At 40.2% G+C, this 24,744-nt stretch overlaps 1 protein-coding gene across 2 annotated transcripts in view; it reads left to right on the top strand.

Moving 5' to 3' along the window:
• The first annotated feature begins 16,754 nt into the window (after positions 1-16,754).
• The window catches only part of LOC110200031 (A-kinase anchor protein 17B), a 40,677-nt gene continuing 32,687 nt past the window's right edge, over positions 16,755-24,744 (top strand). Inside the window, exons 1-4 of one of the 2 annotated variants that reach the window (XM_020975124.2) lie at positions 16,755-16,917; positions 17,324-17,399; positions 18,111-18,273; positions 23,044-23,168. The gene's annotated coding sequence lies outside the window, so the exon portion shown is untranslated. The remainder of the gene's footprint in view (positions 16,918-17,323; positions 17,400-18,110; positions 18,274-23,043; positions 23,169-24,744) is intronic. The other variant, XM_020975123.2, reaches the window with a different exon arrangement.

Raw genomic sequence — 24,744 nt, forward strand, 5'->3', positions numbered from 1 at the left:
AGAAATGTTATGTAGTATTAATATTAATTGTTCTTTGAATGTTTGATAGAATTTGTTTATAAATCCATCTGGTTGGGAGTTAATTTATGCCTTAATTTCTTTTTCTGATACTGAGCTATTTAAATAGCCTATTTCTTCTTTTGTTAATCTGGGTATTTTATATTTTTGTAGTTATTCATCCATTTCTTCTAACTTATCAGTTTTGTTAACATATAAATGAGCAAAATAATTTTTGATAATTTCTTTTATTTCCTCTTCAATTGTTATGAATTTTCCTTTTCGATACAAATCATTTTTCTCTTTCTTTAAAAATCTGTTTATTTTGTTATTTCTCCCTTAAAAACCCAGCTTCTAGTTTTACTTATTGATTTAACAATTCTTTTACTTTCGATTTTGTTAATCTCTTTATTAATTTTTGATTTTGTTATTTAGCTGAAGACTTTTGATCTATTGCTGCTCACCGTTTTTCTTTTTTTTTGATGATGTGCCCAATTCATTGATTTGTTCTTTCTTTTTGGAGAAAAGCTTTTAGAGATAGAAATTTCCTCCAAAAAAACTGCTTTAGCTGCATCTCATAAGTTTGGTATGTTGTCTCATTATTGTAATTTTCTTTGATGAAATTTTCTATTGTTTCAATAATTTGTTCTTCAACACATCAGTTCTTTAGGATTGTTAGTTTCCAATTACTTTTTAATTCTTTAAGGACTTTTAATGAATATTATTTTATCGCATTGTGATCAGTCAATGATGTGTTTAGAATTTCTACTTTTCTACCTTTTTTTTTGGTGAGATCTTTACGCCCTTTTGGTCAGTTTTTGTAACAGTGACACCTGAGAAGAATGTAAATTCCTTTCTATTCCCCTTCACCAATCACTGGAGTGTCATCATTGCTAATTTTCTAATGTTCTATTATGGTCCTCAACTTCTTTCTTGATTATCCTTTGGTTAGATTTGTCTTGGTCTGAAAGGGATGCATTAAATCCCTTCACCACTAGTTTAACTATCTATTTTTTCCTTTAATTCAAAGGAACTTTTCCATTAAGTATTTTGATGCTATGCTGTTAGGTGAATGTATGTTAAATATTGTTATTGACTTATTACCTTTAAGAATAATGCAATCTTATCTTGTTTTATAAATTCAGCTAAAACGTAACAGATTTTGCTCCAGCCCCTCATTTTAATTCTATGTCAATTGTGTGTTTCATGCATGGTTTTTTTTTTTGTAAACAACATATTGTTGGAGTCAGTTTTCTAATCCATTCTGCTATCCTCTTCTGATTCATAGGTGAGTTCACAGCCATTCATGTTCACAGTTATGGTTGCTAATTGTGTATTTCCCTCCTTCTGTCCTCCTATACCTTGTTATCTCTTTGCTCTCACCTCTTTCTTTACAAATAAGAAGGTGGTGGAAGAGAGGGAGTTTGCACAGTATCAGTACTTGTGATATTACAAGTTAAGGCAATGAGCTATTCTTGATCTGGAATTCATAGATACTCAAGATGATCTTGGATAGATTTCAAGGTATATATGAACTTGCACAGGGAAAAGAATTATAATTTTTTAAATTTTCACTGACCTTTGGGTTCCCATATAATTCTGTGTATTTTATTTCACTTATTTAAAAAACATGATTCTGAGAAGTGATTCATATGTTTTGCTAGACTGCCAAAGGGATGTATGACCCCAAAAGGGTTAAGAACCCCTGGTCTGAGGCACGACGTTGACATTGCTGAAATCAAATATAGGACTTGTTCTAGGGAGTGTATTTGTGGGTAGGCAAATGTGGGCACACAGTAAGAAGCTGATGGGTTTCCAGGCCCACAATCAGGTCTGCTTTTATCCCTCAGCTTACCTTTAGCTCTTAGGAATTCATTAACTTTACCAAGTTCTTAATTAAATTTACTCTTGAACAAGATGAGTTGAAGCAAGATATAGCAGGTCAGGTTTCCAACATTCTTGGTTGTTGACCTAGGCTTTGAGTTTTGGTTAGTTTTCTATTTCTCATTTTTTCCTTTTCCCATTAAAAGACTATCTTTAAGACCCCTGAGATTGCATTTTGATTATTTGCTTTTCACAGGTAGCGAGGGCCTCAGGGAAATTTACCTATCTGTAGATTCAAAATAGCCAGTCTAGACGGGCACATCAGGACAGTAGATTACAATGATATACAGTGATACTTCCAAATGCCTTCTTAATTTGGTCAATACAGAAGTCCCATAAGTCAGTAGTTCAAATAATACTATCTTCATTGTACAGGTGAGAATAATCCTCTGTACAATCAGGGGATCAAAATGATGATTTCTAGTTTCCAGCTCTAACAGTCTATAATTCTCCCATAAGAGTTTCAGTGTCTGGTCCAATGTCACTGTCAGTTAAAGGCAGGGTCAGAGCTAGAACCCCAGGCTACTGGCTTCTACTCGAGTGTGCTTAGGATTTCTTCAAACTGCCCATCCTGACCCTCAAAACCTTCTTAGACTAAACCTAACCATAATGAATCAATTTTTTTCACTCCAGCTCATAAGCTCTCTATTTTTACAACTCTATCATGTCACAATTATCCATCTATTTATTGTTGTTGTTCAGTTGTTTCAGCCATGCCCTACTCTCTATGACCCCATTTGGGGTTTTCTTGGCAAAGACACTAGAGTGGTTTGCCATTTCCTTCTCCAGCTCATTTTACAGATGAGGAAACTGAGGCCAACAGGGTTAAGTGGCTTGCCCAAGGTCTGAGGCTGTATTTGAACACAGGAAGATGAGTTTTCCTGTCTTCAGGTCCAGAACTCTATCCAGTGGGCCACCTAGCTGCCCTGTTCACCATTATTCATCTATACATTTCCTTTAATATATTCTTTATATTTTGCTATTTGGCTTTGTCCTGTCTTGTTATTAAATCCTGAGTTATTCAAAGGCAGGGACTACATCTGGGATTTCCTTTGTCTCTTGAGTCAGGTAGGTGGTGCAGTGGATATGAGTCAGGAAGACCTGACTTCAAATGTAGCCTTAAGACACCTACTAGCTGTGTGACCCAGGCCTCAGTTTCCCAACTGTAAAATGGAGGTCGTAACATCTACCTCACAGAGTTGTTGTGAGGATCAATTGAGATAATATTTGTAAAGCACTTAGCACAGTGCCTGCTACATAGTAGTCAACTAATTAATGCTTGTTCCCTTCTTACAATGACAAATATATAACTTTGTGGACCCTAGCTCCTTAGGTATCTAGCTTTCTTAGATGCCTATGTTGAGAATTCCTGAATAAAATGTGAGTAATGCATTCAATTAGTAAGCTAAAGAGGATACAAGAGTAGATAGTTAAACGGAATGCATTCAGAAAAAGGATAATCTTTGTAATTTTAATTATTTTAATATTTAATATAGCTAATTTTGACTTTGAGTAATTATCTTAAAATAACTTGAATCATTCATATTAAAACATTCATACTCTTGGTGATTATTTAGCCATTATTTGGATTAAAAATAGTAATAATAACTAACAATTATATAGCAGTTCAAGTTTGTAAAATACTTTATATACATTATCTCATTGAGTAAGTAAATACTATTTCTACTCCATATGAAAGTGTGATAAACATCATTTATTTTTGTCATGAGCAAAATGAAGATTTTAAAAATAAACAAATACCAAACAAGTCTAAGATTCTCAGACAAAATCTAGAATACTGTATACTAGTACTGGGCCATGTTTTAGAAAGATAAGCTGGATCTGTCTCCCTTCATTGGAGAAGTGGGTGACAAGAGATAAGAAGCATCATAAATGCTATCTAGTTCATTTGAGACATAGGTTGATTTTAGTGAACTTCCTTCTTCTTCTTCTTCTTCTTCTTCTTCTTCTTCTTCTTCTCCTCCTCCTCCTCCTCCTCTTCCTCCTCCTCCTTCTTCTTCTTCTTCTTCTTCTCCTTCTTCTTCTTCTTCTCCTTCTTCTTCTCCTCCTCCTCCTCTTCCTCCTCCTCTTCCTCCTCCTCCTCCTCCTCCTTCTTCTTCCCCCTCCTCCTTCTCCTTCTCCTCCTCCTCCTCCTCCTTCTTTTCTTCTTCTTCTTCTTCTTTCTTCTTCTTCTTCTTCTTCTTCTTCTTCTTCTTCCTCTTCTTCTTCCCCCTCCTTCTTCTCTGTCACAAGGGATGGCTCGATAAGTAAAGGAGGGTTATGGCTAGAAATGAAGGTGATGTAAAAATAAAAGTTAATAAAAATAGAACAAAATATTAATAGAGGGAAAGTAAAGATGAATTGAATTGTATCTGGTGCCTAACACTGTCTGGCATATAGTAAGTGATTCAAAATGATTGCTGATTGATTGATTGATCTATAAGGGTGATGAGGGTGTGCAAAGACTGGAGACCATGTCATACAAAGATTGATTGAGGAAACTGGGTATTTATGGCCTGAAAAAAGACATAAGGCGATAACAAGAATGGTCTTGAAATATTTGAAGGTGCTGTGATATAAAAGGATTGGCCTTACCATGCTTTGCCCCAGACAACAACAGAGCCAGGAACAATGGTTGTTGTTGTCACAGTTAGTGTTGTTGAAGAGGATCAATGACATCAGGAAGGTGATGTCTTGACTTGCAAGTGAATTGGATTGAAGCGGAGCAGAGCTGGAACAGAGGTAGAAGATGCCCCAAAAGGCAGATTTCCAATAAACAATAAAACTTCTCAAAACTTCCAGTAAAACTTCCCAAAGTGGAATAGTCTTTCTGAGGTAGTGGGCTCCCTATTTCAAGGGCCTTCAAATGAAGGCTGACTAACCACTTAGAAGAGATGTTGAGGTGAGCTTTCCTCTTCAGCTATTGGCTCCTGGGGTGCCTTCCAGCTATGGGTTTCTGTGACAGCTAGGAAGTAAGGGAACTGGGACTCCCACCTTAGGTCTTTAAATCCAAGGCTCTTCCCACTACACTACCCTCCCTCTTCTAGCATGCACCCACTTCCTCAGGTTCTTGTTTGTGAGGGAAACAAAACCAACCTAGACTCCTCCACCGAAGAAGCAGACCTATCCTTAGGGATGTCAACAAAAAACCCAGGAACCCAAGTTCAAAGTTAGTGTCCTAAAACACACACATACAATTCCACAGTTATGCAACTTAGATCAGTGGTGGGGAACCTGCAGCCTTGAGGCCACAAGTGGTCTTCTAGGTCTGCAAGTATGGCCCTTGGGTGGGGAACCTGCAGTTTCGAGGCCACATGTGGCCCCAAGACTGTAGGTTTCTTACCCCTGACTTAGATTTTATGGCATGAGCACTTGAATGAGAGCCAGGAGATCTGGGTTCTACTCTTAGCTCTACTAGGAACCTCAGTTCTCTAGAGTACATGAATTCCTCTCTCTGAGACTCAGATAAGAGCAGAGGTGGTTTTTTGTTTTTAAAGAACAGAGGTTCTTAACTGAGGTCTTAAAAAGAAGTGGAGTCTACCAACAATAAAGTTCAAGTCATCTGTGAATGTGGATGGGGAAAAAAACTTACTTCTTTACTTGTTCTGACCTCTAACTGACATTTAGCATTTCCTTCAATTATTTAAAAAAAACCCAACATTATCCTGAGGTGAGCCCATTAAGTAGACTGATTGTGTAAGGAATTAGCTTATGTTTCTTGGGCAACCAGTTTAAAGAGCTCTGCCTCTCACCTTGCCTCTTAAGTCTTTTTTTATATTAGATCTTAGGCAGATAAAGCAAATACAAGGTTATTAGATTAGCTCTGAGTCATTCTTCTTCCAATTTTCTCAGTGAATCATCGGGGGCTATTTTATTAGGCCCTTTGCAATTGCATAAATGGACTCAAATTTCCTACATAAGGAGGAGGGTACAACATCAGATTTCTTCATGAAACTTGTTAACACAGTTAAAGTTTTTTTAAATGTCTTTTGTATTCTTTATAAATATGACAAACGTGGATAAACACGAACACTTCCCTATACAAAGGATAGAAAAAGAGGACTGTCTAAAGCTATTGCATGTGGCTTTTTTTTTTGGGGGGGGAGTATATTTCTAATTTAATACAGTAGTTCTATCAGTGCCCTGCTTCTCTGTGGGCCTTTCTGAACTTCCTTCAGCTCTCTTCTGAGTATTTTTAAATGACTCCTGCACACTCTTTTCTTTCTTCTTTTTCTTGTTAAGTATCATTATCTTTCCCCCCTTTCCTTCCCCATAACTCTCCCTTCTCCCCAAATAAAAGTCCTCCATGGTAAAAAATAAGTATGGTCAGGCAAAACAAACCCCTAATGTTGGCCACGTCTGAAGATGTGTATCTCACTGTTCACCTCTAGTCAATGACATCTTTGTCAAGAGGTGGGAAGCATATTCCATCATCTGTCTTCTGCAGGTGAGACCAGCCATTCCATTGATTATAGATCTCCTGTCTTTCACAGCTGTTTTCCTTTACAATGTATTCGTTGTATAACTCAATCTCCTGGCCTCGGGTTCATACAAATCTTCCCAGAGTTTTCTGAAACCATCCATTTCATTCATTCTTTTTTTTTTACATGTGCAATCATATTTTATTTCCACATTAGTCACATTGTAAAAGAAGAATCAGAATGAAAGGGAAAAACCACGAGAGAGGAAAAAAAACACAAAAAAAGCAAAAATAGTATGCTTCTATCTGCATTCAAACTCCATAGTTCTTTCTCTGGATGCAGATAGCATTTTGCATCATGAGTCTTTTGGAATTGTCTTGGATCGTTGTATTGCTGAGAAGAGCTAGGTCTATCATAGCCGATCATTGCACAATGTTGCTATTACTGTGTACAATGTTTTGCTGTTTCTGCTCACTTCACTCAGCATTAGTTCTCGTGAGTCTTTCTGACTGGGACTCTGTTTTCCACTGTTGGCTGAGGCAGAGTGAGTCTGTATGATTCTCAGGTGGGGTGGCCTTTGCTCACTTAACATATGCCACTGAATCTTGGAGTTCAGAGGAGCTCCTCCAATCTCTTCACTTGTCCTTATATTTGTCATCTTCCTCTCTCCTAGTTGTGCCCCCGCCTCCATCTCGCCAGGGTCAGAGGCAAACAGGAGCCTCTCCCCATCTTCCCGGGATCAAAGCCGGCACTCGCTAGCCCGCCTAACTGCTCGCTTTCGGCAGCCAGAGAGTTGCAGGCTGGGACCATGTCGGTAGCTACCGGCAGCAGCGAGACGGCCGGTGGAGCAGGGCCGTTTCATTATTTCTTAAAGCACAATAATATTCCTTTATATCCATGTACCAAAATTTGTTCAGCTGTTCTCAATTGATGGGATGGGCACCCACCTTGTTTCCAGTTCTTTGCTCTGACAAAAAGAACTGCTAAAACATTTTTGTGCATATGGCTATTTTCCTTCTTTCTTTGATTTCTTTGGGGGTATACCTAGTAGTGGCATTGCTCGGTCAAAGGGCATGCACCTGTTTGTTGTTCAGTTGTGTCTGACTCTTTGTGACCCCATTTGAGGTTTTCTTGGCAAAGATACTGGAGATATTTCCCTCTGTAAGCTCATTTTACAGATGAGGAAACTGAAGCAAACTGGGTTAAATGCCTTGCTCAGGGTCACACAGCTAGTGCACATCTGAGTCATATTTGAACTCAGGTCTTCCTGACTCCAGGCCTGGCACTCTAGCCACTGCAGCCCCACGTAGCTCCCACTTGGTTACTTGGAACAGTTCCAAATTGCTGTCCAGAATGACTGGACTACTTCCCAGCTTCTCTAACATTGTATTAATGCATCTGTCCTCTCACAGCTGCTTCAGGAATGGTCATTTTCCATTTTTTGTCATCTTTGCCAATCTGATGGGTTATGAGGTGAAACCTCAGAGTTGCTTTCATTTATATCTTTCTTGTTATTAGTGACCTGGAGAATTTTTTTCAGATGGCTCTTTATCTCTTGTATTTTCTGAGATTTTCCTGTTTACATCTTTTATATCTTTTGGAGAATGACTCTTGCCCCCAGTATTAGTATCATTTCCCTACATATCTTGGATATTAAAGCTTTATCAGATAAATTTGCTACAAAGGGTTTCTTTCCTCCTTCCCTCTCTGTTAACTGTTTCTCTTCCAATCCAAACTGCATTGATTCTGTTTATGCAAAACCATTTCCATTTTAGGAAATCAAAATTGTCCATTTTGTCTTCTGTGATACTCTCTATCCCTTGTTTGGTCAAGAGCTCTTCACCTACCTGGAGTTACATTGGATATCTCCTACCTGCTCCCTCTAATTGTTTTTTAAGTGTATCAGAAGCATATTAATACTGCTCCAGCCCTTTATTTTAACTGTCTCTTCTAAACAACATATTAATGATTACATATTTTATTAAAACTTCATTTTTTTCAATTTTACTTAATATTTTATTTTTTCCCAATTACATGTAAAAGTAATTTTGACATTCCTTTTATTTCGAATTTTGAGTTCTAAATTCTTTCTCACTCTCCCCTCCTCCCCCCCTGCATTGAGAAGGCAAGCAATTTGGCATAGGTTATACATATGTGGTCATGTTAAAACACATTTCCATATAAGTCATACTGTGAAAGAAAACAGACAAAAAACTCCAAGAAAAATAAAGAAAATAAAGAAAAAGTATCTTTGATCTTCATTCAGGCTTTACCAGTTCTTTCTCTGGAGATGGACAGCACTTGTCATCATAAGTCCTACAGAATTGTCTTAGATCATTGTATTGCTGAGAATGGTTAAGTTATTCATAGTAGATCATCATACAATATTGCTGTTACTGTGTACAATGTTCTCCTGGTTCTGACCATTTCACTTTGCATTAGTTTGTGTAAATCTTTCCATGTTTTTCTGAGAACATCCTGCTCATCATTTCTTAAAGCACAATAGTATTCCATCACAATCATATACCACAACTTGTTCAGCCATTCCCCAATTGATGGGCATCCCCTCAATTTCCAATTCTTTGCCATCATTAAAAGAACAGTTATAAATATTTTTGTACACATAGGTCCTTTTCCTTTTTGTTTTTTATTTCTTTGGGATACAGACCTAGTAGTGGTATTGCTTAGTCAAAGGGTATGCATGGTTCTCTAGCCCTTTGGACATAGTTTAAAATTGCTGTACAGAATGGTTGAATTAATATACAATTTCACCAACAGTACATTAGTGTCTTAATTTTCCCCTCCAACATTTGTCATTTTCCTTTGCTGTCATATTTCTGACAGGTATGAGGTAATAGTTCAGTTATTTTAATGTGCATTTCTCTCATCAATAGTGAATTTAGAGCATTTGTTTTCAGATGACTATAGATAGCTTTGGTTTACTTTGTTTGAAAACTGCCTGTTCATATCCTTTGACCATTTATCAATTGAGGAATGGCTCTTATTTCTATAAATTTAACTCAGTTTTCTATATGTTTGAGAAATAAAGTCTTTATCAGAGAAACTCACTGTAAATTTTTTTTCACAGTAATGATTACTATGTATTTCCCTCCATCCTATTTACACTCTCTCTCCTTTTACACTGTCCGTTCTCAAATGTGTTTTCCTTCTGACTTTTACCTCCACCAAACTGCCCTCCTTTCATCAGCTTCCCCCTCCCCTTCTCTTATCCCTTTCCCTCCCTACTTTCCTGTAGGGTAAGATAAATTTCTATACCCAACTTAGTGTATTTATTATTCCCTATTTGAGTCAATTCTGATGAAAGTAGGGTTCATGTGCTCCTGTTCCCACTTTCACCACTTTCCCCTCCACTGTAAAATCTCTTTCAGGCCTCTTTTATATCATATAATTTATCCCATTTTACTTCTCCCTTTCCCCTTCCCCCGGTGCATTCTTCTTTCTCATCCTTTAATTTTATTTTTTTAGATAATCATACCATCACATTCAACTCACACCTCTGCTTTCTATGTATACTCTTTCTAACTTCCCTAATAATAAGAAAGTTTTTAGGAGTTATAAACATCATTTTTCCTGTATAAGAATATAAACAGTTTAACCTTATCAAATCTCTTATGATTTCTCTTTCCTGTTTACGTTTTTATGCTTCTTTTGCATCTTGTATTCAGCTCTGGTCTTTTCATCAGGAGTGCTTGAAAGTCTACTATTTCTTTGAATATCTATTTTTCTCCCTGAAGGGATTATCCTTAGTTTTGCTGTGTAGGTGATTCTTGGTTGTAATCCTAGCTGTTTTGCCCTCCAGAATATCACATTCCAAGGCCTCTGATTTTTTAATGTAGAAGCTGCTAAATCTTGTGTCATCCTGATTGTGGCTCCATAATATTTGAATTGTTTCTTTTTAGCTGCTTGCAGCACTTTCTTCTTTGCCTGGGAACTCTGGAAATTGGCTATAATATTCCTGGGAGTTTTCATTTTGGCATCTTTTTCAGGAGGTGATAGATGGATTCTTTCTTAATTTCAATTTTTTATTAATCTCTCCTTTGGTTTTCAGAATTTCGAAGTTGATATTTAATTGGGGATTTTTAATTTGTTCTTTTTCTAGCTTTTTTAATTGCATGCCCAATTCATTGATTTCCTCTTTCTCTATTTTATTCATGTAAGCACTGAGAGATATAAAACTTCCCCTAACAACCACTTTTGCTGTATCCCATAAGTTTTGGTATATTGTCTCATTATTGTCATTCTCTTGGATGAAGTTGTTGATTGTTTCTGTCATTGGTTGTTTGACTCATTCATTCTTTAGGATTAGATTATTTATTTTCCAATTAATTTTTAGTCTTTTTCATGGCCCTTTATTACATGTAATTTTTATTGCATTATGATCTGAAAAGTGTGCATTTAATGTTTCTGCCTTTCTGCATTGGATTGTGAGATTTTTATGCCCTAGTACATGGTCAATTTTTGTGTAGGTGCCATGTACTGCGGAGAAAAAAGATATATTCCTTCCTATCCCCATTCAGTTTTCTCCAGAGGTCTACCATATCTAACTTTTCTAAAATTCTATTCACCTCCTTAACTTCTTTCTTGTTTATTTTGTGGTTAGATTTATCTAGTTCAGAGAGGGGGAGGTTGAGGTCCCCCACTAGTACAGTTTTGCTGTATGTTTCTTCCAGTAATTCTCTTAACTTCTCTAAGAATTTAGATGCTATACCATTTGGTGCATTTATGTTTAGTAGTGATATTACTTCATTGTCTATGATGCCTTTTAGCAGGATGTAGTTTCCTTCCTTATCTCTTTTAATTAGATCTATTTTTGCTTTTTCTTTGTCTGAGATCAGGATTGCTACCCCTGTTTTTTGTACTTCAGCTAAAGCATAATATATCCTCCTCCAGCCTTTTACCTTTACTCTGTGTCCCTCTGTTTCTTTCTTTCTTTCTTTCTTTCTTTCTTTCTTTCTTTCTTTCTTTCTTTCTTTCTTTCTTTCTTTCTTTCTTTCTTCTTTCTTTCTTTCTTCTTTCTTTCTTTCTTTCTTTCTTTCTTTCTTTCTTTCTTTCTTTCTTTCTTTCTTTCTTTCTTTCTTTTTTAATAGAGCCTTGGAATTTATTAGGTATGTGTAGGAGGGTAGGGAGGAGAAGTTCAGTGACATGGTCAGACCTATGCTTTAGAAAGATCCCTTTGACAGCTGAGCGGAGGATGAACTGGACTGGGGAGAGACTTAAGGCGGGGAAATCAACCAGTGGGCTACTGTGATAGTCCAGGCTTGAGGAGATGAACAACTGTACCATGATGGTGTCTGTGCCAGAGGAAAGGGACCTGCTGGAGAGAGATGGGGTCCCTCTGTTTCAAATGTGTTTCTTGTATACAACATATTGTAGGATTATGGTTTTTAATCCACTCTGCTATCTGCTTCCATTTTATGGGAGAGTTCATCCCATTCATATTCACAGTTATGATTACTATCTGTGTCCTTCCCTCCATCCTATTCCCCCCCCCCATTTATGCTTTTCTCTCTCTTTTTTCCCTTTCCCCCTCACTAGAGTTTTGCTTTTGACCACTGCCTCCCTCAGTCTTCCCTCCCTTCTATTAGCCCCCTCCCAGGTGGATTCTTTCACTTTTTATTTTACCCTCTGGTTCTAGAACATTAGGGCAGTTTTCCTTGATAATTTCTTGAAAGATGATGTCTAGGCTCTTTTTTTGTGAGGCAATTGGGGTTAAGTGACTTGCCCATAGGCTTTTTTTTTTTTTTGATCATGACTTTCAAGTAGTCTGTAATTCTTAAATTGTCTCTACTGGCTCTATTTTCCAGGTCAATTGTTTTTTCCAATGAGATTTTTCACATTGGCTTCTATTTTTTCATTCTTTTGGATTTGTTTGATTGTTTCTTGAGGTTTTATAAAGTCAGCTTCCATTTGCCCAATTCTAACTTTTAAGGAATTATTTTCTTCAGTGAGCTTTTGTACCTCCTTTTCCATTTGACCAATTCTACTTTTTAAGGAGTTTTTTTCTTCAGTGAATTTTTGTATATCTTTTCCCATTTGGCCTATTCTGCTTTTTGAGACATTCTTCTCTTCATTGGATTTTAATGCCTCCATTCAGCCTATTCTGTTTTTTAAAGCATTATTTTCTTCAGTTTTTTTTTTGTGCCTGCTTTACTAAGCTGTAGACTCTTTTTTTCACGATTTTCTTGTATCACTCTCATTTCTCTTCCTAATTTTTCCTCCATCTCTCTTACTTGATTTTTAAAATCCTTTTTGAGCTTTTTCATTGCCTGAGACCAATTCATATTTTTCTTTGAGGCTTTGGATACAGGATTTTTGACTTTGTTGTCTTCTCAGTGCGTGTTTTGATTTTCCTTGGCACCATAGTAACTTTCTGTGGTCAGAATATTTTTCTGTTGTTTGCTCATTTTCCAGCCTATTTCTTGACTTTTAACTCTATGCTAAACTCTGCTTCCCAAGTGGAGGGGGCACTGTCCCAAACTTCAGGTTTTTTTGTGTAGCTGATTTCAGAAGTAATTATGGGGACCCATAAGTTTTTGACTCTTCCAAGGTGGTATGATCTAGGGAGAGGTGTATTTAGTACTCTTATGTACTGTGCACTGGTTTGTGAGTGATCGCAATCATTCTTTTTCAAACCTGGAACTATGACCAGGGTACCAGCTCCCATGTGGCTGCAAGCTGTGCTGTGCCAGTGATCCTCCTCGAACTGGGACTAAGGCCCAGGACTTCGACCCAGATCCAGGTATAGGCAATGCAGCAGAGTCTTGACCCTGGTGCCAGCAAAGGGACCTCTGTAAATTTCCTTCTGACCCATCGTCCAATACACTTATTGTCTATGGGCTGAGAGTTCTGGAAACCAGCACTGCTGCCATTAACTCACTTACCCCAAGGCCTGCTCCTGGTTTGCTGGGGCCTGGTCTACACTGGCACTGGTGCCGGTGTGGCCCGAGTTGGACTGCGCTCCACTCTCACCCTGGTGCAACAGACCTTTCTTGCTGATCTTCTAAGTTGTCATGAGCTGGAAAATTGTTTCATACCATCTTTTTGTGTGTTCTAATGCTCTAGAAATTGTTTAGAGTCATTATTTAAAGGTATTTGGAGGGGTTTGGAGGAGAGCTCAAGTGAGTCCTTGCCTTTTCTCCACCATCTTGGCTCTGCCTCTCCTTCGAATTGGTTTTTGATAAGCTCTTTTATTTCTAGGTTATATATCCATTTGGAGCTTATTGTGGTGTATGGTGTGAGGTGTTGTTTATACAATCATTTGAATAAGAGTACATTTTTTGTGTCTTAAAATGTGCTCAGAACATTTTCCGATCATGGAAACAAATAGTGCTTAATTTATTTAGTCAATATTTGAACCAAATTGTTGGTAAAGAAGACCCAGTGCATATGAATGTATATCTCTATATATGAGTATGATTATAGATATCTAAGTATATGTATGTGTAAATAAGTATATGTATGTATGTAATGGTATATGTATGAATATGTATATATGTATATTCTTGTATGTATTGTGTCTATGTATGTATGTGTACATGTGTGTATATATATGTGTGTGTATCTATATCTATATCTATATATCTCTTTGCTTAATTGTAGCCTTGGGTTCGGAGGAAGGGAGAAAAAGAATAAAGTAAAAAGTGCAGAGCAGAGAACAACAGAAAATTTACAAGGAAGAAAAGAAAAGTTGGACAGCTTTCAACACAATGCATAGTATTTATTATATAGGCTTTCTTAAAATGGAAATTTATTGCTGTATATTTTGAATCCTCTCTCATGTTCTGCTATACACATGGCAATGCTTTTTTCTTTCCTTATTTTGTATTATTTTAGTGTTAGTATTGAAGTTTGCTTCTTTTTTCTTTTCTCATTTTCTATTTAAGTTTAAAATTTTTAAAAATTACCAGAAGAGAAGAAGAAGAAGAAGAAGAAGAAGAAGAAGAAGAAGAAGAAGAAGAAGACGACCCAGGACACTGCCTTAAGGAACATTGTGAAATAGAATCCTTGAAGGTGATTGGTGAGCCACTGTAAGTGACATTTGAAGTATTATGGAGAATAGGGGAGGTGTCACAAGTGTTGAAAAGGGCACATATTGTCCTGCTTCCCAAAAGATGGAAGAGAATGAAACTCCCAAACTATAGAATGTTAACTTGACTTCAATCTCTGGTAAAATTATGGAACATACTATAAATGGGATGGTTAGTGAACATCAATCAGTCAACAAGCTTTTATTAGGTACCCGCTGTGTGCCAGGCACCATGCTGGGAACTGGGGAAGCAAACAAAAATGAGACAGTACCTGACCTTATGGAGCTTACATTCTATGGATGAGATGACATGCATATAAATCAATGCATATAAGATATATGGTATAAATACATGGTGATTTTGGGGGAAAGGGGAGAGGCATTGGGGGGATCAGGAAAGGTAGGTAATGCATGAGTTGAATTTTGAAGGAAATGAAGAGGAAACATCCAAGGAACACGAGGGCCAGTCAGTGAATGCAAAGGTAGAGAAGAGCGAAATAAAAAACCACATGTGAGGAACAGAAAAGTCATTTTGGCTAGACCAGAGAGTTGGGGAAGATACAGTAATGTATAAGGTCAGGAAGGTAGATTGGCAGCTAATGTATGAAGAGCTTTCAAACAAATAAACACAGCTTAATCAAGAGCAGGTCATGGCAACCAAGACCAACCTTGCCATGTTGTAGTTGGTCTGTTTTGGAGGTGAGCCTTGAACTCTGGTCTCCCTGACTCTAAGGTCTGCTCTGTACCCAATATGCTATATTGCTTCTCAATTTCTATTGTATTAACTTGTAGAAACGAAATAAAATGATTTTTGAAGTTGTATAAACTCATACAGATGAAGTTGTTATAAAATCTCTCCAGAATCAATTGAAAGTAGCATTATTTTAGGAAACATATATGAATAATTTAGCAAAAAGGCAGAGGTATGAACAAACGGTTGGATCTCAGCGTCTGCTAACTAGGGGCTATGAGATTCCCACCAAATCACTTAACGTCTCAGAGCTCCAGGGATTCTCCAAAACTCCAAATTGCAGGGCAGGTGCTGATCTGCATCAGAAGAAATTTCCTTATTGGGAGTTTATCACATCTGTAAAATCACAGGTACGGTTGGAAAAATTTATTTCTCCAAAAAATGTGTCCTGCTAATGATCAAGGGGCTTTACTGGGAGGGAGCCAAGTGATACGACTGGTTCTTCTTATTTTGATTTGATGGGGTAGGGAGACAGGGGGTCTAGGGAGTTTTGCTAGCTCTACAGTTGTCCTTGATAAATCCAAACTACCATTCCTTCTTTCTTCAATCACTCCCTTCTCCAAGGACTTCCAGGAGCTCATTCCCAGGCCATCATAGGGCATTCTCTCCCTTCCCCACCGCAGGCAGCAGGGTACAGTGGAAAGAGCCCTGGTTCTGGAATCGGAAGATCTGTGATCGAATTTTGGGGGCTCTTTTTTTGGGGGGGAAGCAATCGGGGTTAAGTTACTTGTCCAGGGTCACACAGCTTGTGTCTGAGGTCGGATTTGAACTCAGGTTCTCCTGACTCCAGGTTCGGGGCTCTATTCACTGTGCCACCTAGCTGCCCCTTGGCTGTGCTTCTTACTATGGGATTTGGTCAGGTCCCTTTCTCTCTGTGGACCTCAGTTTCCTTCTTTGTAAAATGAAGGCGTCGGACTTTCTGGGGTCCCTAGCAGATCTAGATTTCTGCTCTAAGAAGACTGCAAGAAATACCCTGGCTCCCTCCGAAATATTGTTCATGCTTTCCTCGGTTTAAGGAGTGAAAGTCATGCATTTATTCTTCACACTAGGGCTAGGGCTCTGGGGATTCACATGCTGAGCATCAGCAGCTGCATTAATGTATACAAATATCATACAGTGCCAAGATTTTATGCCACTTTGCAAAAGGAAATGAGGAGCGCGGGCAAAACTTTGCCTGCAGCAGGGGCAGGGATATTTGAGATTTCCAGTGGGAAGAGGTTATTGGCCCAGAGTCTGTCTGGGGGGGCGGGATTTGTCCTCTGCCTCCACCGATTACTGAAGACCAATCCGGCGGCTGCGCCAAGGCGGGGCGCGGAGAGGGCGGGGCGAGGACGGGAGAGAGAAGTTATTGGACGAGACTGGTTACTAGAAGGAGCTGGCGGGCGGTTGGCTGAGAGACTGGGGTGGATGAGGAGAGTGGGAAAGAGGCGCGCGCTTGCGCGGTGAGGGTGGAAGGTGAGCGCCAGGGGGCAGGGGGGCGTGGCCTTCAGGCGTTAGCTGTGCTACTCCCGCCGCTGCTCTGCTCGCCGGGGCTGCTGCTGCCGCTGCCACCGCCGCCGCCGCCGTCGCCGCCGCCGTCGTCGCCACCGCCGCCGCCGCCGCCACCGCCACCACCGCCACCGCCGCCGCCGCCGCCACCGCCGCCGCCGCCGCCTCCGCCGCCGCCGCTGCTACCTCCGCTGCCGCCGCCGCCGCCGCTGCCGCCGCCGTCACCGCTGCCACTGCCGCTGCCACCGACGCGGTGGCGTTTGGGGGCGCGAGACTGCGGGAGCCCCAAGGGCGCCTGCCCTTGGCCTTGGCGGAGCCGGGAACCAGCGGTAACGCCCCACTCCCTGCCAGTCCCCGGTCCCCGAGCCTCGGACCACTGGGGGTGGGACGGCTCTCCTGAGGAGCGGGCTGGCGGTGGGGCCGGGGGGAAGGCTTAGTCTCCCGGGCTCCCTGACGGCCCCTAGGGGGCGAGCCCCGAGGCTGCCGCGGCCCAACTGCGGGCTCGGAGCCGAGAGCCAGCCTCCGAGCAGGTGCTGCTCTCAAGGCCTGGCTCCAGGGGTGCCCTCCCTGGCAAGGGATATTCATTTGCACTTGTCCTGGAGTCCCCGTGGCCACCTTAGACTGGCTTAAGCGTCACTGTCTTCCAAGACTTCGTGGCTCCCAGAAGTTGCACATGAGAGATTCCCATTCCTCTGGCACGTGTGTGCCCTCACTCGGTCCCTGTTTGTCTTGCAGTGAGTTAAAGTTTGAGAGGCATCAGGCTGAGCTGACCCTCTGCAGAATTGTTTTCCTTGGTCGTTGAGGCTCTCACGTAAGCTTTCAGTTTCTTTCCCTCCTTTTCCCCCTAGATTTGACCTTATTTCTACCTTTGATTATGAGAAATCTTGTACCCGAGCTGAAAACAAACAAAAACTTGCTGTATTGTTCTGTGCCTTTCCTCTCCAATTTTAAGCTTGAGAGAATCGTAGGATCCTAGAGCTAGAGCCTAGAAAGGACCTTGGAGGCTGTCTAATCTGACCCTCTCACTTTACGGAGGAAGAAACTGAGGCCCAGTAAGGTCATCCAAGGTCCCATGGCTAAGTTTAGCTACCTTTCCACTTCACTGTATGGTCTCACTTGAAGGGGGGGGGGGCGGGGCAGAATCCACAGAGAGGAGGCTGAACCAAACCTTTATTCAAGGTTTGTAATGAAATACTTATGCTTTTTTCTATCTTTCCCCCTCCTCTTGTATTTTCTCTCTTGCTAGTTAATATAGCTATAGATATCTGTATGTCTTTAAACCTATTACAGGGACCTCTGCTTGGCACCTTGTGACTCCAGCATGGAGCTGCTTTTGTTTTGTTGCATTATTTTGTCTTTGTGGGTTTTCTTTCCCAGCTAGGTAGCAAGTCTTAAATGTAATGAACATTTTGGTCTCATTTTTGGATTCTTTCTCAAATGAGAGCTGTATCCCCTACTGATCTCTAGCTTGAAGCCCATGCTATTAAAAGGGCTTGTTTTTATTTCTTTTTTTGTTTTCCAGTGTGATTCCTATGAAGCATCTTTGATATGGGCTCTTCAGGTTGAGAGAAGATTCCTTTGGGAACATATGTTGGCAGAAAATTAATGCTGATATTTAAAAAGTGATAGAGAGTTCTGAGCATTCATTTCCTTCTTCACCAGTGGAATCCTGTTGTTCTTCAGGTGTGGGTAACCTTCCTAAAAGTTTTGTGTTTTTTTTTTTAATTTAAGGCTCTTATTTGGGATAGGGCATGTGACTAAAGGAAAAGGGGACATGTAGTTCATCCCAGAGATTCCTGTAATTAAAGGCAATGTGAGTAGAGCTTATTTGTGAGGTTTTCTACCTAAGCTTTTAGGAAATTGAACCAGGGGAGGCATTATACCAGGTGTCCCAAAAGTCTTTGTGAAGTTTGAGGTTCTCCATAGCTTGGAACTCCACTAAGACAGTGGGGACCCCTTGTATTCTAGTCACACAGAAACAAAGCATGTGTATACCTAGGAGAGATTCAAAAATTGCTTCTTGTGTGTACCGTCCTGGAGCTTTGAGGTTTTGCTGGAGTGGGTATGATTTCATATCACCAATGTGACCTTATCTACCATAGAGAATAATGGTGTTGAAAATGTCCGTTTGTATAATAACACCAAAAATCCTTTTTGGTCTTTCCCTTATTTCCCCCAACCCCTTTTGTGCTAGCAGCCTGGGTCCTGACTCATGCAACAATTTGCTAACTTCTTAATGGTCATCTTGCAATAGCAAAAGATTGCTTCTATAGTCTAGCCCACGGGTGGGGGAAACCTGTGGCCCTGAGGCCACATGTGGCCCTCTAGGTCCTTGGGTGAGGCCTTTTGACTGAGTCCAAGTTTCACAGAACAAATCCTTTTATTAAGGGGATTTGTTCTGTGAAGTTTGGATTCAGTCAAAGGGCCACACCCGAAGACCTAGAAGGCCACATGTGGCCTCAAGTTCCCCACCCCTGGGACTCTAGCCCCCTCTTTTCCTGTATAGGAGGACCAAAAAAAACCTAACCCAAAACAAAAACCCTCAAAGCTCCCTTGAGGACATGCTGTAATTATCCCTTACCTTACTGGGAAGGGAATGTTGGGAGGTGAAGAGGAAGGATCGAATTAAGCCAGATTGCCAATCAGTTCTCTTTCTCTTCCTTTCCTGTGTGTTGGTATAGGGTCTCACTTGGTCCCACTGGTGTTAGCTTGGAAACAACCCAGTGCAGTGCTCTCAAACTGAGTCTAAAGCAGTTAGTTTATTGATGAGTATTGAATGCCTACTACTCACTCAGCCTTATGTTAGCTGTTATAGCACATGGTCCCCACACTTAAGGACATTCTGACCTAGTTGGGGAGGCAAGAAGACGGACAGAATCAGGTACCCACATTATGTTGTAGAGACCCTTAAGAACTATATAATACTATGTATACACTACATGCTATAACATTTCTGTTGTAAAATTTTATTTTTCTATTGATGTCTTTTGACATTAGATTTCTTCCTTTGAAAATTCCTGTTCAACTCTTTGACCAGCAGTACACAAGGGTACTTGTTTTTCCGTCATCTTAATTTTGGAATACATCTCCCTACCCAGTGAGCCATCCCTTATTAACAAAGATTAGAAAGGAAAGAGGAAAGAAAAGTGTCCAGCAAAGCCAACCACCAGACAGAATCTACCACCACAGATGATATTCCATAACTGTTGTCCCCCATCTCTGCAAAGAGACACATCATCTCTTCTCAGGTGCCAAACTTGGTGACTATAGTCACCTTCATGCAGCCTTCAGTTTTGTTTCTTTGTTAGGTTGCTGTTTTAGTTGTTGTGTATGTTTCATGCTGCCCAGCATCATATGAATCTTCCCAGTGCTTTTCTGAATTCTTCACATCATAGTTTCTGTTGGCACAGTGATATTCCATTGCACTCATGGACCATAATTGGCTTAACTATTTCCCAGTTGATGGGCATCTACCTTCTCTCTAGTTCTTTGCTATCACAGAAAGTACTGCAGTAATGACTTGGATATGTGTGAGATCTTTCTGTCTGGGGCATCTCTGGATTCAAGGGTATGGACATTTTAGCCACTTTTTAAAGAATAATTCCAAATCGCTTTCCAGAATGGTTGGACCAATTCATAACTCCACCAGCAATGTCTTTTCCCAGCCTGGCATTGTAGTGGGTCAGGACTGAGAGAGAACAGGGAGGATTTTAGAGGAGGCCAGGGCACCTGAAGGATGTATAGGGTTTGGATAGACAGAAAGGAGGACATTCTTGGCATCAAGGCAAGGGTCCCACATTGAAGGTGGGGATGGGAAATAGTGTCTTTGTAGGCCATTGAAACTATATTAGAGGGTAAGTCTTGGGGAATAATGGAAAATTAGGGCAGGTGGTTTGGGGACAGATTATTGAGGGTCTTAAAGATGAGTTTAGATTTATAATGGTAGGAAATAAGGGGCGACTGGAGAGTTGTTTAGTTTTTTTTTTAAGCTAGATCTCAGTATGATGAAAGCAGTCAAATAACATGGATTTAATAGCCCCCCTTTCTCTTCCCCTTGTTCCCTGAGAACCTTGCCCAAGTGCCAGTTTCTCCTAGAATAATGAACAAGTATGTATTAAGCACCTACTATGTACCAGACATTGTATACCCTGGGGATCCAAAGAAAAAGCGAAAATACTCCTTGATGTGTGCATTTCGAGGCATTTGTGATGCATACAGGCAGCTAGGTGGCACTGCCAACCATCAGACAGACTCTGCCAACCTAGGTGATATTCTCTTAACTGTTGTCCCCCACCTCTGCAAAGAGTTACATCATCTCTGGTGCCGAATTTGATGGTTGTAGTTCTATGGCCTTCAGTTCTGTTGCTCGTTTTGTCATTGTATATATTGTTTTCCTGGCAATGGATAGAGCGCTGGGCCTGGAGTCAGGAAGACCTGAGTTCACATGCTGTCTCAGACACTTATTAGCTGTGTGACCCTGGGGAAGTCATTTTACCCTGTTTGCCTCAGTTTCCTTGTCTGTAAAATGAGCTGGGGAAGGAAATGGCAAATGACTCCTATATCTTTGCCAAGATAAACCCCAAATGGGGTCATGTAGAGCCAGACCCAGCTGAAAAATGAATGAACAGTAACAAGTGATATATACAGAGTAGATTCAAGGCTACCTTAGAAAGAATGCTGGGGTAGGGGAAAGGGGCAGGGAGGGGAGGCAGGAGGGAACCAGGGAAAGTCTTCCTGTAGAAGTTGCCACTTAAGCTGAGTCTTGAGGGAAGCCAGTGATTCTAAGAGGTGGAGGTGAAAAGGGAGTACAAAGCCATAAGATATCGGATGGAGTGTCATGTATGAGGACTGCTAAGAAGCCTTGTATACCTAGATCAGGGGTGGGGACCTTTGGCCTCAAGGCCACATGTGGCCTTCTAGGTCCTTGGGGGAGGCCTTTTGACTGAGTCCATGTTTTACAGAACAGATCTTTTTTATTAAGGGGATTTGTTCTGTGAAGTTTGGATTTAGTCAAAGGGCTGCACTGGAGGCCTATTTAATAAGACTAGAAAGACAGGAAGTGGCCAGATTGGGCAGATAATAGAATGCCAGACATAGTTTCTGTTTGGTCCTAGAGGTCATAGAGAGCCATTTGAATAGAGAGGTGGCTAGACCTGTGTCTATATGGGCAGATCTGTGCTTTAAGAAAACCACTTTAGTGGCAGAATGGAGGACGAATTAGAAAGGGGTGAGACTTGAGACAAGGAGACCTATTAAGGGGCTAGACTAAGTAGTTTAGGTGAAAAGCAGTGAGGGTCTGAACTAGGATGTTGACTATGTGAGTGGAGTGAAATGGATGGATATGAGAGATGCTAATGTAGAATTGACAAGACTGATCATGGGGACGTGAGGGACAGTGATGAGTTGACTGTGAGGTTGTAAACCTAGGAGACTGGGAGGATGGTGGTACCCTGAACAGCAATAGGGAATTTGGGAGGAGGGGAGGATTTGGGGGAGAAATAGAATGAATTCTGTTATGGATATGTGGAGTTTGAGATGCCCATGGGGCATCAAATTTAAAATATCCAAAAGGCCATTGGTGATGTGGGAATGGAGTTCAAGAGAGAGATTAGGGCAAGGGATACCATGCCTATATATCTCTATCTCTATCATCTCTATCTCTATCTCTATCTCTATCTCTATCTCTATCTCTATCTCTATCTCTATCTCTGTCTCTGTCTCTATAGATGGATATCTCTATATAGAAATATAGATATATGTAGATATCTATATATATATATATGTAGATATCTATATATATATAGACATCTAGATATATCTATATAGCGACATCTAGCTCTATAGATCTATAGATAGGTATATCAGATATATATATATAGAGAGAGAGTGATTGAGTCATCGATCAATGTGGGACTCATTTGCCTAGAGATAATTGATGATAGAGGTGATAACCTGTTAAATTCACATTGATGGTGTGAGATTCATTTTCTGAATGAGACTGCTGTTTGTGGACTGAATACAAAATTACAGTTCTCTGGACTTTTAGGGTTACAAGGGATCTTCCACTCCAAAACACTGGGAGGTTGGTAAGGCAAGAATCATTCTCCTTATTTTAACACTGGAGAATATTGAGTTGTGGAGAGGCAAAAGACTTGTCCACAGTCTCCCAGGTAATAAATAGCAAAGCTAGGATTCAAACTGTGATTGTAAGGGTAATAATAATAGCTAACATTTGCATAGTACTTACAATGTGCCAAGCACTTTACAAATATTACCTCATTTGATTCTCACAACAACTCTAGGAGGTAGGTGCTAGTATGATCCCCATTTTACAGATGAGGAAACTAAGGCAGGCAGTTAAGTGACTTGCCCAGGGTCTTATAGCTAGTAAGCATCTGAGGCTAGATTTGAACTGAGGTCTTCCTGACTGCAGGCCCTGTTACTCTGTGTTACAGCTGTGCTACGGATGTAGAGCCAGGAAGGACCTCAGAGGCCATCTAATCCAAGTCCCACATTTTACAAAGGAGGAAACTGAGGCCAAGGGAGAGGAAGGATCTGACTTGTTAGTCAGGTGGCAGAGGTGAGATAAGACCCAGCTCTTCTCAGTGCTGTTTTTACTCTCCAGTAGTCAGGACTCCCGAGTTCAATATTTTTCCTCTGACCATAAGTCAGAATTGGTACTTCTAACATTCATTTCTAGTGGCAGATTCGGTAAATATTAGAGAAATAGACTGCACGGTCGGTCCTCTTTCATCATTTTGCTGTTTACTCATAGTCTAGGTCAGGGAACTCTTAACCTAGGGTCCATGACTTTGTTTTTTAAAAATATTTAGATAGCTCTGTTTCAATGTAACTGAGTGATGGGGTTTTGTTTTTGTTTTTGTTTTTTTTTTGTTTTTTGCCATCCTCTGTATTTTATCTTAGGAATTTAAAACATGATTACAAGCAGGGGTCCCTGGGCTTTCTCGGGCTGTAAGAGGGCCCCAAGACACAGAAAGGTGAGGAATCCCTGCTGGAGTTTCTAGGACGGTGGCATTGCGTATGAGAAAAACAGTGACTCAAAAACCCTAAAAAAGAAGCAATTTTGAGATTTTTAATTCGAATGCTATGCATGGCTGTCTTTTTTATAGTATCTTTTTATTAATCTAGCCCTTCAGTTCCCCCTCACCTCCAGTTAAGCCAATTAAAAAAGAAAACCCAATCCCTCAATGCATATTTACAGAGGCCGGCAAAACAAATTCCCACATTAGTCAGGGTTGAAAATGTAGATCCCTTTCTGCATTTTAAATTCATCACCTCTGTGTCAGGAAGTGAATAGCTTGTTTCACCTCTTGTCTTTTAGACTCATTTTTTAGCATCGCATTGATCAGAGTTTGAAAGTCTTTCAAATGTATTTTCCTCTGTTTTTCTTTTATGATTGTATAAATCAGTCTTCTACTTCTTGTCACTTCTCTCTGCATCGGATCATGGAGGTATTCCCGCCTTCCTCTTTTGCTCTCCATTTGGTTATTTCTTAGGGCACAATAACATTCCATTCTATCCATATAACCCCAGTTTGTTTAGCCATCTTTGTTTAGCCAACCCCTCCAGGATCCAATTTTTGGCAGTCATGAAAAGCACTGCAATACAGATCCTTCTCCTCCTTCAGTTTCTTTGGGGTCTAGACCTGGTAGTAGTATTGTTAGGTCAAAGGGCACACACAGTTTGGTAACCTGGGCAGGGTTCCAATTTACTTTCCACAATGGCTGGCCCAATTCCCAGCCTCACCAGCAGTCATGAGTATACCTGTTTTCCCACAGCCCTTTCCAAAAAGGAAAATTTGTCATTTTCCTCTTTTGTAATCTTGGCCAGTCTGCTGGATTAGGGATTTAGAGCATTTTTTTTTCATCTGGTTGATAGCTCAGATTTCTTCTCTTTCATTTCCTTTGACCCACAATGCCCAAGTGGACTCATTTTCCCCGACTCCTCTGTTTGTCACCTCCAAATCATCTTTGCCAGGAGTGAATCGCAACCTCAGAGTTGCTTTAGTTTACATTTTAAAAAATTATTAGTGATTTAGAATATTTTTTCATATGATTGTTGATAGCTTAAAATTCATGAGGATTTTATTTATACACATTTGCCCCTTCTAAAATTCCATATATCAGGATATCAAA

Source organism: Phascolarctos cinereus, unplaced genomic scaffold (genome assembly GCF_003287225.1).
Source record: "Phascolarctos cinereus isolate Bilbo 61053 unplaced genomic scaffold, phaCin_HiC Scaffold_8;HRSCAF=390, whole genome shotgun sequence".
Taxonomy (NCBI): domain Eukaryota; kingdom Metazoa; phylum Chordata; class Mammalia; order Diprotodontia; family Phascolarctidae; genus Phascolarctos; species Phascolarctos cinereus.